This window comes from Rhinoderma darwinii, chromosome 5 (assembly GCF_050947455.1).
Source record: "Rhinoderma darwinii isolate aRhiDar2 chromosome 5, aRhiDar2.hap1, whole genome shotgun sequence".
Lineage (NCBI taxonomy): Eukaryota > Metazoa > Chordata > Amphibia > Anura > Rhinodermatidae > Rhinoderma > Rhinoderma darwinii.
In genome coordinates this window covers 41,158,513-41,171,033 of record NC_134691.1, presented here as the reverse complement: position 1 = coordinate 41,171,033, position 12,521 = coordinate 41,158,513, and the positions used below count along the sequence as shown (strand labels likewise).

The window sequence follows — 12,521 nt, the reverse complement described above, 5'->3', positions numbered from 1 at the left end:
GCGATCCATCGGGGGGGGGGGGGGGACAGAGGGAGCTCCCTCACTCTGTAAACCACTTAGATGCGGCGAACGTCATTGACAGCCACATTCAAGCGGTTAAATGGCTGCGATCGGCGGTAACTGCCATCGCAGCGGGATGTCAGCTGTGTATGACAGCTGCTGAAGATAAAGCGCGAACAGCTCCTGTACTCGCTTTATCTACAGGGCGTGACTGTACGCCCGTGTGTGGGAAAGCACTTTGAATTTGGACGTACAGTCACGCCCAAAAGCGGGAGTTGTAAATAAGGTGTACGACGCTTACCAATCAGCATCATACACTTCTGTTCATTCATGTCTAGCTTTAGTCACAGCACAGCGTGAAGGAACTGCGGGAGTAAGTGACGTCACGGCGTGATCTCTCGAGATCACACTGTGCTGTGACTAAAGCCAGACATGAATGAAGAGAAGTGTATGACGCTGATTGGTAAGCGTCATACACCTTATTTACAACGCCCACTTGGTTAAAGTAAAAAAAAAATAAGTCTGGCTTTTACAAAAATTATCATAAATCTTAAAATGCTCATAACTGTCCCTAATAAAACTAATTTTTCAAAAAACAAACCAAAAAAAACCAGTAGTTACCAGCATCAAAGCGTTTATTCAATTAGGTAGGAGATAGGGAAATAGGAGATAGGGAAGCATGAGACTGGTGACAGAGCCTCTTTAAGTCAAATTTCTGAACACTCAGTTTATCGTAAAGATCATCTCATCTAAAAACATATGACATTCACAGGATATGCCATAAATGTCTGATAGGCGAGTCCCTGTGGGATCTCCATTTATTGGAAGAAAGGGGTCCACTGAAGGCGAACTAGTCAGCAGTGTCCAGTGAACTGGTGTTTGTTCCTATGGGGGCATCATTTTACATTATAACAGCTGTGGCATTGAGCAGCTTTAAATAGTGGCCACAGCTCTGGAGAACTCCGCCACCCATTCATTTGAATATGTGCTGTACAATACCAAATTCCTCCGACCTGATCTGTACAGATTGAACAACCCCTTTACAAAGTAACGGTCATTTCATAAACCTTTTGACATGTCATAGTGACATTTAAGAAATTTACATTTATGGAGGTCTGGGTGCGGAGACCCCCATTGATCGCTGAATCAAAAGGGCAGAAGTCCTCAGGTGAGCGCAGTTCACCTTTGCCTGTAATGGTTTAACTTTGGCTCTTTTCAGCTCTTCTCTGAAAGAGTTAGCTGAATACAGGCTCAGCTAACACAACCTCTCTGAGAAGAGCCGAAGTTATACCATTACAGCTGAAAGGGCAGAGTGTTGGGCTGAGTGCCTCTGCTCTTATCTTTGAGTGATTGGTGGGGGTGTCAGCACCCAAATCCCCACCGATCAATACATCCGACATGTCAAAAGTTTTGCCAAATGACAGTTACTCTAAGAAACTCTGTAAATACATGGTTTACTCATCTTGTACTGATCAGTATTATCTGTTCTGTCAATAGCAAAGTTGTCAGTTACACCGCAGAGTGAACAGTGCAAATTTATAACGTGAAACAACAATGCAGGAGTAGCGATTTATTTTCAATTCTCTCCTAAAATATAGTTAATAAAAGTTAATCAATATATTATAAGCATCTAAAAATGGTGCAATTGAAAAAAACAACTCGTCCCGAAAAAATGTAGATGGAATAGAAAACAAAAAGTTATGATTCTTGGAATGCGACCTTGAAAAAACAAAAGATAATCCTTAACGCACAAAAAAAGCCTGGTTATTAAGGGGTTAAACACAAGAAAGGCAGCCGAACAAGCTCTGAACCCTGTAGATTTGTGAATGCAGCTTTGGAGTATACAGGCTGTAAATCAGTACAAGTAATGCAATGTTATAGATATTAGTTAACTAAAATGATGTCTAGTCTGATTACATAAATGGCTCCTGGGCGTTGTGCAAGTTATTTTGTGGTTAAAAAACTTTGCGGCGATGACAGCTGATTGTGAGGGTTTTTTTTTATGTAACAATTTGAGTCACAACCGGCATCTGTACACGTAAATAGTTGTGCTTTGATTCCAATTTCAACACAGCAGTCGCATTAAATGACGAGACAGTTTTAAAGTACATATAAACTTCTTCGCCTTTTGTGTAAACAATTTAAGTGGGCCAAAGGCCCACAACACACGTGTGCTCTACTATGGAAAGACTGGAAAACAAATGAGGAAACTGCTTAACCCCTAGAGGACCACAATAAGTATATTTATGTTCCAGCTGCCGATGCAAATTTACATAGTCCTCTAACAGGAGATCATGCTATATAGCGCTCTACCGTCAAAGTTCGGGCAGACAGTCCCCTCAATTCTCCTGAAGTGACAGGGATCTGAAATGACTGTGTATATATAGCACAGCGATTGTCTTATTGTATATTCCTACTATTGATATTCACCTTTTTTGTTAATATCCTGGTATTGTTACTCTTCTATGTTTTTATCATTCAATAAAATGACAATTGAGGAAATAAAATGTCAGATACTGGTTATGTTTTGGTACAACATTCCCATCTGTACCCCAAAAAAACTAAAAATATTTAGCCAAAGTATAAAATAAATTCACCGAGTCACATTTCAAAAGGTGAAATATTGCTGTGGACCTTCAGGCACCTGAAGGCCTTGGTCTTGAAAGGGTTAAAGAGCAATTCCCAAACGCTCACTGATGATGCTACACTGACTGGAGCAATCATGAAAATATTTTGTAATGCAGTTCAAAACTACAGCTGTACTTCAAACTTTTCATCCTTTAACTAGAAAGCATAGTGCTTATGAATCATACAATGATATGTCTAAGGGCCTATTCACATCTGCGTCTGGGTTCCATCAGACCTTTTCGTCAGGGGAACCCATTAACTGAAAGGCAAATGGAAACCATAGCTTCCGTTTGCATTACCATTGATTTCAATGCCAATGCTTCTGTTGCCAACGGTTTCCATTTGTCACTGTTCCGTAAGGGTTTCGTTTTTTTTGCGGAAACAATAGCGCAGTCAGCTGGGTTCCCGACTGAAAGGTCTGACGGTACCCATCAGAAAAGATTCAGAAGTGTCAGGATTCTGAATACACATGACGTCCAGGCTGGGGGTCATGTGTATTCATTATCAGGACACTTGTGTATGTGGCTGCACATCGTTCTAGTAAGAACACTCTGTGCTGTGTAAATGAATGGAGAGGAGTGCATGATGCGGATTGGTCAGCATCATACACTTCTATTCACAGCGCCCAATTAGTAAAACAAGTAAACATGCCCAGTTACAAACACAATACACGCCCAGTTGGACATACGAAAAAAAAACACGCCCAGTTGTCCATTTCAAAGCTCATTTGCATATATATATATATATATATATATAAAAATATAAAATAGCTCATAACTTGGCCAAAAATTAACGTTTTTTTTTAAAAACACGTTACTGTTATCTACATTGCAGTGCCGATCACATGCAATAGGAGATAGGGATTTGAGAATCTGGTGACAGAGCCTCTCACCCCCGACCATGTAAACAAGAAGTGTCCGGGAGGCAGTGTGAGCACAAAAAGGTAGATCAGAGTTTAGGGGGCCCCGTTCTAGAGTTTGGCGTGGGTCCCAGAGGTGCAGCCTGCATCTGACATTTATGATATGTGGATATGTCAAATGTCCTTCATAGAAAAACCCCTTTAAAGGAACAGTGTCATCACAAATTATTTTTTTATATGTTACAAGATGTTAGTGCTTTATTAAAAACGTTTATATTCATTTGTGTGTTTGTGTTTTACTTTTTCTTATTTTTACACTTTTTCTTCACTATGGGGGCTGCCATTTTTTTTCCATTTCTGTCTGTGTCGATTAACGACACATACAGACATGGAATACGGCAGCCACAGTCCCATAGGGACTGCGAACGGCTCCCGTCCCATTGACTTCCGTGTACGGCGTCTGTGTGGGAACTGCGCATGCGCCGCTCCCACACAGTCCAATTCGAAATTGGCGCCGTCCGGCGCCATTTTCCTGTGGACCGGAAGTCGCGGCCGGACAGTAATATTACTACTTCCGGTCGCGGCTTCCGGATTTGTGCACTTGGACCAGCGGCAGCAAACGGAGCGGACGGGCCGGAGGGAGCCGCGGCGGCAGGAGCAGGTAAGAGATTTCAATGTATGTTCGTGTTTGTGTGTGTTTACTACTGTATGTAAACCTACTACACTGTGTGTTAGCTCAAAAAATGGCGACACACAGTGTAGGAGGTTACACCGTTCAAACCCCTCGTTTATCCCGGCACTAGCCAGGATAAAGGAGGGGGGGATGCTGAGAGCTCACTAGAGCGAGGGCTTTTAACCCAATGTTGCAATGCTGCAATTTTGGGAATAGCTCCATCTAGTGACCAAAAATGGGTAGTATTATAAATTAGAATTAATTTATAATATTTCCTGACTCGTGAAAAAAATAAAAAAAATTTGAACAATGTTTAATCACCCACACACTAAATGTTTAATTTAAAAAAAAAAAACATGTTTTTCTGGCAACACAATGCCTTTAAGCTGACATAATAGTTCAGAGCATTGCGGATATAATTTTATCCACTTCTCAGCTAAGAGCAGGACTAGACACGTACAGGTTTTAGAGACTGTCACCAGATTATAAATGCTCTATCTCCTACATAATCTGATCGGCGCTGTAATGTAGATAACAGTGGTTTTTATTTTCAAAAACTAAAATTTTTGAGCAAGTTTAGATTTATGCTAATTACTTTCTTGAGACACAGCTGGGCGTTTTTTTAATTTTTAGCAACTGGGCGTTGGAGAGAAGTGTATGACGCCGACCAATCAGCCTCATACACTTCTCATTGTTCCAGCCCAGCTTCTTTCACTGCACAATCACACTAAGGCCGCATTTACACGAGCGTAATATACGCGCGTGCGACGCGCGTGCTTTTCACGCGTGTCGTACGCACCTATATTACTCTATGGGGGCATGCAGACAGTCCGTGAGTTTTGCTCAGCGTGAGTGCGCTGAAAAAAACTCACGTCATGTTCTATAAATCTGCGTTTTTCGCGCATCACATTGAAGTCAATGGGTGCGTGAAAACCACGAAGGTCGCACGGAAGCACTTCCGTGCGAACTGCGTGATTCGCGCAAGAGCTGTCAAACTGAATGTAAACAGAAAAGCACCACGTGCTATTCTGTTTACAAACATCCGAACGGAGTGTCTTACAGATGACCGAACCGAAGTTTACCGGGCGGCCGAACTTGTTTTGACCGAACCCGGCAGGAGACAGTCACTGTGCAGGGTGCTGAAAGAGTTAAACTGGTTCAGCACCCTGGACAGTGACTTCCGATTCCAATATACGTGAACGTTTAAAAAAAAAAAAAAAAAAAAAAAAAAGTTCTGACTTACCGATAACTCCCGGCTTCTTCCTCCAGTCTGACCTCCTGGGATGACAATTCAGTCCAAGTGACAGCTGCAGCGGTCACATGGACTGCCGCGTCATCAGGGGAGGTGGGGCCAGATGTCAAGAGAGGCGCGTCACCAAGGACGCGTCACCAAGGCAACGGCCGGGAAGTTCTCGGTAAGTACGAACCTCTTTTTTTTTTTAAACAGGTTACTCGATATGGTGATCAGAATGCACTGTCGAGGGTGCTGAAAGAGTTACTGCCGATCAGTTAACTCTTTCAGCACCTTGAACAGTGACTGACGTCGGCTAGCCTCATCTCTATGATGGCGGCTGCGCGAAAATCACGCAGCCGCGCATCATACACGGATGACACACGCAGCTGTCAAGTGCCTTTTGCGCACGCAAAACGCTGCGTTTTTTACGCGCGCAAAACGCACACGCTGTAAATCAGGCCTAACAATGGGCTGGAACAATGAGAAGTGCATGACGCTGATTGGTCACCGATTGGTCAGCGTCATACACTTCTCTTCACAACACCCAGTTGGTAGAAAGTAAAAACACGCCCAGTTGTCTATTAAGAAACTAATTAGCATAAATCTAAAATTGTTCATAACTTGCTCAAAAATTATCGTTTTTCAAAATAAAAACCACTGCTGTTATCTACATTACAGCGCCGATCAGATTATGTAGGAGACAGGGCACTTATAATCTGGTGACAGAGCCTCTTTAAGGCCTTTGCTGCCTTAGAAAGTCAAGAGAGTTCTCGTTCACGGACAGAAAATAAAGGTTTCTGAAAAACTGAATTCGAAACAAAGTATATTGACAGGTTTCCAGTTATTTTTGACAGACATAACAGCACAGCATGCGGCAATGTTTAGTCCGGCAAAAACGTAATCGGTGACAGAGGCCCTTAACGGAGCTTGAACCACAGACGTCAACACCCTCACTTTTTTTGGCATACATTTCCCTTTTTTTGACAGATCTATTTGGGTGTGGACGGCCGTGCCGGATCCATTACACGACAAAAAGGTGCCCGAAGAACCAGTGACTATAATGGGCTCCGTTTTGACAGGAAGAACAGCGGTGCATGCTACACAATTCCCATTAAATAGCACCAAACTCAGCCTCTAACGATAGTGTGAACTCAGCCTTACCAAGCCACGACTCGTGAAAAACTCACAAGGAAGACTTGAAAAGGACAAAACTGAATATTTTGCGCCATGGAGCAACTTTTTTTTCCTATGGGCAATAAAATCTGTGACGTGGTTACAGTAATATCTCCTTACGGTTTTCATTTTGGCTCGTTGGTCTAGGAGTATAATTCTCACCTAAAATGCAAGTGTCAACGGGTTTTTTTAGTCACAGACTACATTATTCAACCCCTTGTCAAATGTACGCCAAATGGACACTTCAGACCTACAACTACCTCAAAGAAACCTATGGGAATGTCACAGAACAGATTTATATATTATTTTTGGTACATAGATAGATAGGACAGACTTCTAGCACTTCACAAGAGGGCTGGTTGGTTTCTTCAACCTTTACAAAAACAGATGGGTAATAAAAAAAACGCCATAAACTGGAGGAAGTGATAGTCGGCCGGCGCCTGCACTTTGAATTTCCCGCGTTATCGCAAACCACGCCCATTTAAGACCTGTGTGACAATCACGTGACATACCCATCAGGAACCCGTTCCTCTACGCGCGTCCGCTAGAACATCCGGGTTACGCGCAGCGCTCTCACTAACCATCGTCACCAGGGTGGTAAAACCAGTATACACGCTAGAGGGCGCCACTACAATGAACCATTCAAAATACATATTGAGGGGTTACAAGCCAGGGACCCGACTTAGCGAGAAACCTAGACCAGTGTAAACACCACAGCACAATAATTCCTTATGTACTTACGTGAAATAACGGCCCAAAGGATTTGGGAAATCGTCTTTTCTTTTTTGGCGGAATTTTTAAAGAGTGGTGTGGAAACACAAAGTAGAAATCAAACAGGCGCCTTTTGCCATAAGCCCGAATGGGGGCACGGGCGAGAAGCGGGTCAGCGTCGGTGTTAATCCGTCAATAAGGAGGAGAGAAATGCCTGAGGAGGTTCTTGTATGCGCGCTGTGACTGCGTGTAAATGGAGGAGAAGTCAGACAGGATTGAGCCAGCCAGGGCCGGCTCGGAACGAGCTCCTTATATAGAATTCAGTCTGGAGAGGCGGGGATTTGTGATGACGTTTTCCATTTAGGGGCGGGGTTAGCTGGTTTTGACTGGTTACAGGCTATGAGTGACGTTGCCTTCTGGGAGCTGGCGATCGCCATTTTTGGAGCTGGCAGTGAAAAGGGCAGTGCGATTTCAGTATGGAGTGTGCGGAAAGGACGTGAACAGATGGAAGGTGTGAGAACAGCATGTGTATGAGGGGAGATTTATCGCTGCAGATAGCACAGTTTTAGGCCCTGTTCACACAGAGTTCTCTTACGCGAAAACCGTGTCAGAATCAGCGCTAAAATCGCTCCCCTATTGATTTCAATGGGAGGCAGAGGCGTTTTTGGCTTCTCGCGGAAAAAAAACGACATGTCCTTTCTTGCTGCGGTTTCCGCCTCTGACCTCCCACTGAATCAATGGTAGGCAGAAAAAACCTATGGCGGTCGTTTTCAAGTGTTTTTCACAACGTTTTTTGCCTGCGGTCCTCGCATTAGCTTTTCGGGTGAAAAATGCAGCGGAAAAAAAAGTGCAGGCAGTTCAAAATCTGCCTCAAAATTCCTGAAGGAATTCTAAGTGAGATTTTTTTCTGCCTACAAAAAAACCCTGTGTGAACGGGGCCTTAGGCCTCATGCACACGGCCATGCCCGTAATCAAGGCCCACTATTTCGGGCACAGCCGCGGGTCACATTTTCGGGCCGTGCTCCCATACCAAGTATGGGAGCACGGCCCGTAAAATACGAAATGTAGGACATGCTCCATAATTCCCAGCACGGTTCTACGACATGGACACCTATCCATAGCAATACGGAAAGGTGTCCGCGCCCAATAGAACCTAACGGCTCTGTAATTGCGGACCGTATTATGGTCTGCAATTACAGAGATTTTTTACGGTCGCTTGCATGGGGCCTTATGGTGTAATAACATTCAAACAATGGACACTTTTTACAACAAACAACATATTTTTATTGGAAATAGTGGCATAACTTTCTGTATGCAATGATCGGGGTGTGCCACCACAACCGTCAACTAAACGGGTCATGAAAGTAAGTTAGGTGGGTGTAATGTAAATAAAAAAAATAACATTATTGGTATCGTCGTGTCCGTAAAAGTTCAAACTATTGCTGAAAAAAGAAACCCCCAGAATTGCTATTTTTTTGTCACCCTGCTATCCAAAAAATCTGGAATGAAAAGGGATCAAAAAGTCACCAAAATGGTTCCAATAAACACTACAGCTCGCCCCACAAAAAATATTCCCTCACACCACTCGACCAACGTAAAGAAAAAAAAATAGTTATGGCTCTCAGAATATGGCAAAACAACGTTTTTTCTTTGTAAAAGTGCTAAAATGAAAAAAACAACAAAAATATAAATTTGATATCGCCGTAATCGTATAGATCTGCAGAATAAAGTTAAAATCTATTTTACCGCATGCTGAACGCCAAAAAAGCAATGGAGGAGTCGCTGTTTATTCTTAATTCCACCCCAAAAATAATTTTTATTTCAGTTTCCCATTACATTATATTGTACATTAAAAAACGAGCCCTCATACGGCTATGTGGATGGAAAATTAAAAAAAGTAAAGTCTTCGGGTAGGAAAAAATGAAACTGAAAAAACAAGAATTGGCTGCGTCTCCAAAGGGTTAAAGGGTAACTAAACTTTCAGAAAACTTCTAACATGTCATAGTGACATGTCAGAAGTTTTGATTGGTGGGGGTCCGAGCGCTGAGACCCCCACCGATCGCTAAAATGAAGTGGCGGAAGTGCTCGGGTGAGTGCTGAGCCGCTTAGTTGATCGGCTTTTTTCGGAAAGCCGATCAGTTACTGTAGTGGCCCAAGTCCGTACAACGTTACTTCGGCTTTCCGAGAAAAGCCGATCAGATAGCAAGCGGCTCAGCACTCACCCGAGCACTTCTGCTGCTTCGTTTTAGCGATCTGTGAGGGTGCTCAGATTCAGTGCTCAGACCCCCACTGATCAAAACTTCTGACAAGCCATAGTGAAAGTTTTCTGAAAGTTTAGCTAACCTTTAAATCGAACCTGTCAGTGACTGTATGGTGCCCCTACTGATTTCAGCGGTCTGTCACTTATAGAGTGCCCACATCGCTGCCACTTATAAGCTGCAACTTCCCCCGCTTATCCACTGATGATTGACAGTTTCCTTTTTTTTCATCAAACTTTAGGGTATGTTCACACAAAGTGTTTTCAGCCGTTTTTCAAGCCGTAAACGTCCCGAAAAACTGCTGAAAAATCGGGAGCAGAACGCCTCCAAAACATCTGCCCATTGATTTCAATGGGAAAAACGGCGGCGTAAAAAACGGCTACGAAAAATAAGTGCATGTCACTTCTTCAGCCGTTTTTGGAGCCGTTTTTCATAGACTCTATAGAAAAACAGCTCCAAAAACGCTGCAAAAAACGCGACTCTGATTAAAAAACATCTGAAAATCAGCAGCTCCTTATTTTCAGACGTTTTTGATTTTGTCTGTGCACATACCCTTAATCTCAAACCTGACAAGTTGATTTACAAGCACAAGCTAATGTGATCAGTAGTCAGGTTGTTGTCTCAACATGACAACCTTTCCATAAAATGAAGCTCCGGGATCGGCCACGCATTTCACAGGGGAAATGTAGTATTACATGGCACCAATTAATATGAATGGGCAACCATGTAAAACATGGCCAAGCTGAGTCCACTAAAGCAACTCTTCATTCTGGCTAATAAAAAGTGGTCCTGACTAATCAGCGTCATACATTTCACTTCATTCATGTCCAGCTGTACTCACAGCACAGCGTGATCTCTCGAGATCACGCTGTGCTGTCACTTACTCCCAAAGTAACTTTACTGGAGTGTCGGGAGAATGAAAAGACATCACCTCCTGGCTGGAGGCAATGTCTTTTCATTCTCCTGACACTCCGGTAAAGTTACTGTGGGAGTGACAGCACAAAAGTGTATGACGCAGATTGGTCAGTGTCATACATTTCTCTTTGCAACGCCCACTTGGTCAAAAGTAAATAAACGCCCAGTTGGGCATTTAGAACAAATTAGCATAAAATGAAAAATCATCATAACTCGGTCAAAAATAAACGTTTATTAACCCCTTCCCGACATTTGTCGTATGGATACGTTATGGAAAGCAAGTGCTTCCCGCATTTTCCGTATCCATACGACAAATGCATGGCACTGGCTCAGAAGCTGAGTCGACGCCTTCATCCCCGGATGTCAGCGGTGTATTACAGCTGACATCCGGCTGTAATGGCGGGGACCGAAATTAGATTAGATCCCCACCATTAACCCCTTAAATGCAGAGGTCAAAAGCGATCGCTGCCTTTAAGGTGTTTGGAGCTCATCGGCCTCCCTGTCTGCCTAGCACGGAAGCCATTCAGGCCCTGCCCGGTGGCGGGGCCTGAAAGGCTTCTGTAACCGACAGCAAGATGGCGTGGGGAAACACAGGAAATAACCGGGAAACACAGCATAATAATTAGAGAGCTGTCTTGTTATGGTGGCACCAGCTGGGCACCACATATTGGCATATCTATGGAAAAAAATCCCATTTTCACTCTGCAACATCAAGTGCACACTAATTTCTGCAAAACACCTGCGGGGTTAACATGCTCACTACACCCCTATGTGAATACTTTGAGGGGCTTCCAAAATGCGGTAAATTCTGTGTGGATCCACTGTTTTATTCCCACAGGGGCTTTGCAAATGCGACATAGCGACCGGAAACCAATCCAGCAAAATTTGAACTCCAAAATGCTGCTCCTTCCCTTCTGAGCCCTGCCGTGTGCCCAAACAGCAGTTTATGACCACATATGGGGTATTGCCGTACTCGGGAGAAATTGCTTTACAAATGTTGGGGTTCGTGTTTTCCTTTATTTGTTGAGAAAATGACAAATTTTGAGCTAAAGCTACATCTTATTGAAGAAAAGGTATTTTTTATTTTCACTTCCCAATTCTAATAAATTCTATAAAACACCTGTGGGGTTAAAATGCTCACTTCACCCCTATATAAATTCCTCTTGGGGTGTAGTTTCCGAAATGGCGTCACTTTTTGGGCGTTTTCACTATTTTGTCCGCTCAGGGGCTTTGCAAATGCGACATGGCCTCCGCAAACCATTCCTGCTAAATGTGATTTCCAAAAGCCAAATGGCACTCTTTCTCTTCTAAGCCCTGCCGTGTGTTCAAATAGCCATTTAAGACCACATGTGGGGTATTGTTTTACACGGGAGAAATTGCTTTACAAATTTTGCAGTGTTTTATCTCCTTTAGTCCTTGTGGAAATGAGAAAAAATTTGCTAAACCTACATTTTCTTTCAAAAAATTTAGATTTTAATTTTCACAGGCTAATTCCAATAATTTCTGAAAAAAACCTGTGCGGTCAAAATGTTCACTATACCTCTAGATAATTTCCGCAATAAGTGTAGTTTCCAAAATGGGGTCACTTGTGGGGGGTTTCCACTATTTTGTCCCCTCAGGAGCTTTGCAAATGAGACATGGCCTCCGCAAACCATTCCTGCTAAATTTGAGCTCCAAAAGCCAAATGGTGCTCTTTCCCTTCTAAGCCCTTCCGTGTGTCCAAACAGCCGTTTATTACCACATGTGGGGTGTTGTTTTACTCGGGAGAAATTGCTTTACAAATGTTGTGGTGCTTTTTCTCCTTTAGTCCTTGTGGAAATGAGAAATTAGCTTAACCAACATTTTCTTTGAAAAAATTTAGATTTTAATTTGCACTGCCTACTTCCAATAATTTCTGCAATAAACCTGTGGGGTCAAAATGCTCACTATACTTCTAGATAATTTCCTTGAGGAGTGTAGTTTCCCAAATGGGGTCATTTTTGGGAGATTTCCACTGTTTTGGCACTGCAAGAGCCCTTCAAACCTGACATGGTGTCTTAAATATTTTCTAATAAAAAGAAGGCCCCAAAA

The 12,521-nt window shown here is 43.0% G+C and overlaps 1 protein-coding gene across 1 annotated transcript in view; it reads right to left on the bottom strand.

The window, feature by feature from the left end:
• The window catches only part of AZIN1 (antizyme inhibitor 1), a 35,617-nt gene extending 28,034 nt beyond the window's left edge, over positions 1–7,583 (bottom strand). The window contains exon 1 of the mRNA XM_075825898.1: positions 7,309–7,583. The gene's annotated coding sequence lies outside the window, so the exon portion shown is untranslated. The remainder of the gene's footprint in view (positions 1–7,308) is intronic.
• Between the last annotated feature and the right edge of the window lie 4,938 nt (positions 7,584–12,521).